Below are 6,946 nucleotides of genomic sequence, written 5' to 3'. Positions count from 1 at the left end.
TATGGACGAATATATACTGTTCTGGAAAATTGGATTTTACGTCCAGCAAAATACTGGCCGTACTACACTGCGTCTCTTCAGTAAAATGACCATAACTCTTTGCACAGATGTCCGTTTGAACCCCATAATATACCGTAGGAAAGGTATTTAAAAGCTCTACAACTTTTGTCAAGGAAGTTTTCCCAAATTACAAAAACGTTTTGAAATACGGGCCATATTTTGAAATACGGTCCGTATTTAACGATGTAACCTCTAAGTGTCAAATTCCAGAATGCTCAGAAATCTTTGGTACCAGTTTTGCGACTTGAAATACGGGCCGTATACTGAAATACGGTCACTGTTCATGGGCGTAAACCATCATCTTACAACTGAAGAGGAAATTTCCAATTCCCACATTCTTTATCTGGTTTTCTAAGTCTAGGATCATGGTCAAAGCTTAGGTTAAAGGTACAGGGTGTTACAATATCTCCCCCTTGGGATCATTCGTCCTCGAATGATGAGTCATGGTTAAGAACGTGGCTGGACATGGCTTGAATACATGAACATGAAAGAAACATGACGTAAAACATAAGAATATGATCCTAACATAGGTGTTCATAAATATCTAGCATAGGCATGACATGAATATGTCGAATCTGAGTAGAATACTCCGGAGATATGTACTATAGGGTACATGAAAATATATCTATTTGAATATAGGAATGCACCTTACTTCTGATTGTCTTGTTAGCTGTTAATCATGATTATGAATACCTTAGCTCATCTTGTTCATTCTCGTGAGCGAATTATAGAGGACTAAGAGAAAAGGAATTATTGCTACTATTCATATAAGATAATTTGCTTTAGAGAATAGACATGACATGGTGCATTGTACATGGAGGACGTAACGTGGAACATGCGTACATGGGAACGTGATTCATATGGCATAAAACGCGAATACGTGAATAGCATGACATGGGACATGGGACATGGGTACATGAAAAACATAGCGTTCACATAAGTATCTGCATACCATGGCATATAGACTTGAGTTCATGAGCATTGAAGTAAGACTAAGGCATAAGTATGACTTGTGTGGAGCACAATTGTAGGCTAACTCTCGGGTACTCAGAGACGTAAGGCATGGATAAAACATTACCTTTAGGATTTAGATATACCGAAAGAATAGGACATGGTTCAACATAGCTTACTCTTATCACCGTGAGTAAACACCCTTGTTATAAATAAGACACATGAAAGAATGAATTATAGGCATGAATAATTCGTTTCTCGAGCATCTAAGACATGGGTGGAAAGTCACTTTGAACATAAAAATGGCATAGGTACTTCGGAAAAGATAAGGGCATCCTTTGTGCCAAGTTACTAAATGGTTTAAAACCTTAGCCAAAGAAACATAAGCACGAATTACATAGAATCATGGGTAGGACATCCATCTTGCTTCACCTTCATTATCATCTAACAACATCATTGTTACGATACCACTATAAGTGGGATGCATAGCGAAATGGATTGGGGAACGAGTATGTGGTAACATGGATATCATAATCATAGGGGTCAAGATCATCATCAGATTTGAAAATCACTTAGATGCTAGAACATGGACATGAGTATAAAAGCATGATAGATACGTAAGACCTGAATGAGGTTTTTAACTTTAGACATGAGCACACCAGAAGTGCCAGACATGAAAGGACATTCCCTTGCATAACTTACTATCGTATGAAGTCTTAATTCTTGTATCTTAAACGCGGAGTATCAATCTCTAACATGGGCATGATATGGGTACGAAAGGCACCAGTAGAGTACGTTTGGGTATTAGTACCACATAGTACATGAATTACTCTGGAATTGAAACCGTTATACCGTTAAAACCTGTTATTCGCTCTAGAACTTTATCTTATAACATAATTACCTAGTACTTGATCTCAATAGCATGACAAAAATCACATTTTACGCATCTTATCTTTACTACTTGAAACTGTGATCCTCTAACATAATCTCATTAACATCTATCAACTTACGAAACACACAATCTATATCGGCACCTTATCGCACGATCTCCCCCTTAGTTCAAAAGCTGACATTTAAAGCCTGTGGATCTCTCGAGTTAGCGATAAGTGGTCATCTAGTGGCTCTGCTAATTTCCTCTAAAATACTGACGACTCATTTCTTCCGCTTACTTCAAGCAAGTCTTACTTACTGGGAAAACTGGATTACTTAAATGAATGGGTTTCTAATGTACATAACTGGCATATTAGCTTTGTCAGTCTTGGGGAATTTTTTTTTCTGATAACTCTTAAAGGCTCTTCTTCTGTAGCTTGCTCTCTTACTGCTTAGATGGTTTTCTTCTTTCACTAATTTCTATACCTCAAATTTAACTTAAACCCTTTGGGTTCTAACACGCCTTCGGTGTATTCAGACAGTTAGCCACTTAGTAGTGCTAACTTGACTAAGTAACTTAAATCGTACTTCTACTAACTGTGCTGAAAATTTCTAATTCACTGTGTATATTCAAACTTACTTACTATGCTTCTGTTAACCACTTGCTAGCATCATATTCTTTAATTCTTCTCTGAGTACTAAAGTGAAGCATAAGGTTATTTCTAACTTCTCCTCCTTATCTGACTCTATTATGGGGTTGTATACTATCTTTTATGAACTATGGACATGGATCACACTTAGGAAAATTTCATCTGTCTCAAACAAGGAATTGGAACAACTAACCCCAAATTCCCTATACACTTTCAAAATTATATCATACTATACACATCAGGGATAAATACTTAATCACATAACCTAAGAGGGGATTGCCATATCTTTTATCTCTTAGTAATAGCTGCCTCTTGTAGTAACTTCCTAACGTCATCTCTCTAGGTCTGATCTGAATAAGCTTAAATAATTTAAAACTAACCCTAAAAAAAATTCAATATCGTCTGCTCGTGGTTTTCTTATTGCATCAGTCCCTTCCTAGTCATGTGCATAGATAATATGGCAAAACAAATATATATATATATCCTAGAAAAGGTCGAGACTTTCTAGTATTACAGGTGGTTGGCTCTTAGGCTATTTCCTGCTCAAAACTACCGTGGATAATTTATGCCTGCTGCGGTTAACTTCATAACATCCTACCTCGTGGGGTCTTAAATATGAACCATCACCCTTATACTATAACTCTATGGTCAATGAGTCCAAATAAACTTACTCTATAGGGTATATAACTTACGTGTGCTACCATACCGAAATTTGTCTTTCAAATAGTACTAACACCTGCTAAACACACCACGCACTATTTGGCAAGTCTTAGGTCTCGAATTTCCTTTTTGCCGCTTACACATTTGATACATTCAGAATTCGATGGAAAAAGAATGTTACTTACTGCTCTAAACTTCATGACACGAATTAGAATAATTCCTGATGACTCCATCTGAAAGCAACATATCGATAATGATTAGATTTACATCTCCCTCATCCGTTGAGATAAGGCGTATTCGGTAGAATGGGAAACAATGCACGAGTTCAATTTATTTGTGATAACAAAGCTCTATTGCACGATCTAGAGTTGAAAGAAGTGAGACAATATTAAATGTCTTGGTGGTCAACTGTTTATATGTGTGGCACGCACACACATATAAAAGTGAGCCCACTGGACACGGTTTCATAGACTCCCTAAGACACTTGAACCTAGGGCTCTGATACCAAGCTTTGTCACACCCCGAACCATGTCCTGGGCGAAACACGGCACTCGGTGCCATACTGCATGTGACCGAGCGAACCACATGGCTTGCTGAATCATCATGAGGCATACATGAGCGGAAATATAGCATGAACGTGATGAGCTTTTATAAAACATGAGATGTCATAATAATTTAATGAAATACTTGTTTAAATCATAAATGCGGAAATAACATGAGTTGAGCCAAAGATGGCTATACGACTGTCTAGTCTATGAAACCTCTATCATGAGTCTGACTGGAAAACATACTTACTGAGACAAGGCCCCCAGCATACCTTAGATGCATAACTAATCATAAAACAAAAGTTGACTAAACCCCAAATGAGATGGGGCTCACCAATAAGCTGATACGAATGCTGTCCTACTGAGCAGATGTGGCATCCTGTATATCAGTACCTGCATCGTGAAATGCAGGCCCCCCGGGCAATAGAAAGGGGACGTCAGCACTTTGAATGTACTGGTATGTAAAGCAACTGAATGAAATAACATGGGACATGAAATAATAATGATAGGAACTGAAACCTGGTCATGAACATGAATACATATGTATATATATAACATGGTAAAAATATCATAAGTACGGAGAGCAATAACTTATAACCGATCCATGGTCTGGTGCTTGCGTCTCGCCAGCAGAACACTCAGTCGTTGCCAGGGAACATGAGATTTAATAAAATATGAAAGGATCCAGTCATTATGAGAGATCGTCCGGGACATGGGTGGAGCGATCCTCATCCTACGGTGGCTACGTAGTTTCAGGCTATCTGAAGCCCTCCTCGGTAATTAAAGCAACTCCTAAAAACATGAACATGTAAAATAAGTGGCATTTGCTGCCCATGGTTTTCATGAATATAACTTGCTTGTACATGGATATCATGAATTATAGCTTGCTTGCATGAACTTGTAAAACATGTATAGTATTTTCTTGAAAATAGCATAATATATCATAAACTAGCATGCATGAACCCATGGAATGAGATACATGGGGTTTTTCATAGATTATGGACAGATTCTTAATAATCATAAAGAAATATTAAGAACTCAATTATGGAATTATAACAATTCATACATAATATAATCATGGACATGGACCTAGGGTTATCATGAACATGGTATAGAAACCCTAGTTTTCATAAGGATTCATACTTTATGGATTAAGAGGCGTGGGGAAGAACAATGATGTTCCCACACGTAGATAGCAACTCTACATACCTTAGTCGCTCCAAAACTTGAATTAAAGACTTGAGCTTTGAAGAAGATTTCCAAAATCTTGAATTCTTGAACCTTGAGATGGGTTTTCTTGAAAACCCTAGTTTAGGAATGATGGTTTCTTGTTTAGATTACAAGGATATGTATTAGAATTGACTTGGAATGATTAGAGTAGGCTTACCTTGGTGTTCTTGATGATGGAAGAGGATAGAAGGTCGTTCTAGGGTTTGAAGGAATGAAAAATAATGATTTGAACTGATATGGACGAATATATACTGTTCTGGAAAATTGGATTTTACGTCCAGCAAAATACTGGCTGTATTTTGAAATACAGACTGCACTGCGTCTCTTTAGTAAAATGGCCATAACTCTTTGCAAAGATGTCCGTTTGATCCCCATAATATACCGTTGGAAAGGTATTTCAAAGCTCTACAACTTTCGTCAAAGACGTTTTCCCAAATTCCAAATAAGTTTTGAAATACGGGCCGTATTTTGAAATACGGTCCGTATTTAATGATTTAACCTCCAAGTGTCAAATTCCAGAATGCTCAGAAATCTTTGGTATCAGTTTACGACTTGAAATACGGGCCGTATACTGAAATACGGTCACTGTTCATGGGCGTAAACCACCATCTTATAACTGAAGAGGAAATTTCCAATCCCTACATTCTTTATCTGGTTTTCTAAGTCTAGGATCATTGTCAAAGCTTAGGTTAAAAATACGGGGTGTTACAATAATACAATCCATCACGTGGAGAAAGAATGCATTGGTGTCATCAACAAAAAGTAAGAAGATTCTGAAGACGTTCAGACTGGTGATGTGGCAGCTGCCATCGAGGAAATCAACGAAGCAGATCCTGAAATTGGTAACAAAAGTCTGGACGTGGAGGATGTTGAAGTAGATCCTGAGCATGAAGTTTCTGAAACTATATATGACAATGGTGACCATTCTAGACAGAGCATTGAGGGAGTTATAGTGGAAGTTGAAGTCTTTGGTCAATCATCTGTCGTATTAGAGTCAATTTCTAGCTCAGATCAAACACTGGAAGTAGATGGAGAAGCTGACGGTCAAATAAATGAAGAGGTTGACCTTGAAGGCTCAATTTCATATGGAGATACAAGCAGTATGAATTTTGGAAGCTCTTAAGTTGACAAACAGTTTATCGAGGAGTTGGAAAGGGAATCTAGTGGTGGATCCTATGCTGGTGTTGAGGCTTCGAAGGAAATTAATGGTTAGATCGTCACTGACTTAGGTGCTTGTTCAGATAACACAATTGGCAAGGAGCTAAGAGAAAGGGGGAGTCTGGAAACTCTAAAACGTGAAACTCAGCATGGAGAGGATTCATATGAACAAATTAATGACAAAAAATCTTCATCATTTGAAGAAGCAAAAGGAGTCAAGAAAATACTGTTGAGATCTTCACCAAGGCACTCCCAAAAGCTTCGTTTGAGTTCTTCTATAACAAGCTCGGGGTAGTTTCCAAAAAATCACTTTAAGGGGGAGTGTGAAAAAGTAAAGTTGATTTTTGGAGGTACACAAAATCCTAGATATTTAGTAAGGGATCTAGAATAGTCTAGTATAGAATCTTGGATAATTATCTTAAAGAAAAATCTAGATATTTTAGAGTAGTGTTAGAAGATAAGAAAAATCTGGTATCATTGACTTCCCTAGTTATTATCCTTATGTATCAGTAAGCAGCCCTGTCTTGGACTTTCTTTCAGAAAAAACCCATATCCAAATTTTGCAAAATTCCCTAAGCTAAAAATGTTTGACAGTCCATAAGGAAAGGATAGTGTGTTTACTGCTTTTTTCTTCTTCGGGAAGGTCAACTTGGTTGCTGGATGTTTGTGACGGGAAATTTGCCTTCTACTTGTACGTTAAATTTTCTTTTCTTTTAAGCCGTGGCTCTAGTTTCTTGATGACATCAATAAACATGGACCATTTTACATATGCAAGAACCAAAAGAAAAAATATTTGCAATTTGGCATTTTTTACAACGAACA

This window comes from Lycium barbarum, chromosome 5, assembly GCF_019175385.1.
Source record: "Lycium barbarum isolate Lr01 chromosome 5, ASM1917538v2, whole genome shotgun sequence".
Lineage (NCBI taxonomy): Eukaryota > Viridiplantae > Streptophyta > Magnoliopsida > Solanales > Solanaceae > Lycium > Lycium barbarum.
The sequence above is the reverse complement of the archived record's forward strand: the minus strand, read 5'-3'. Positions refer to the sequence as shown.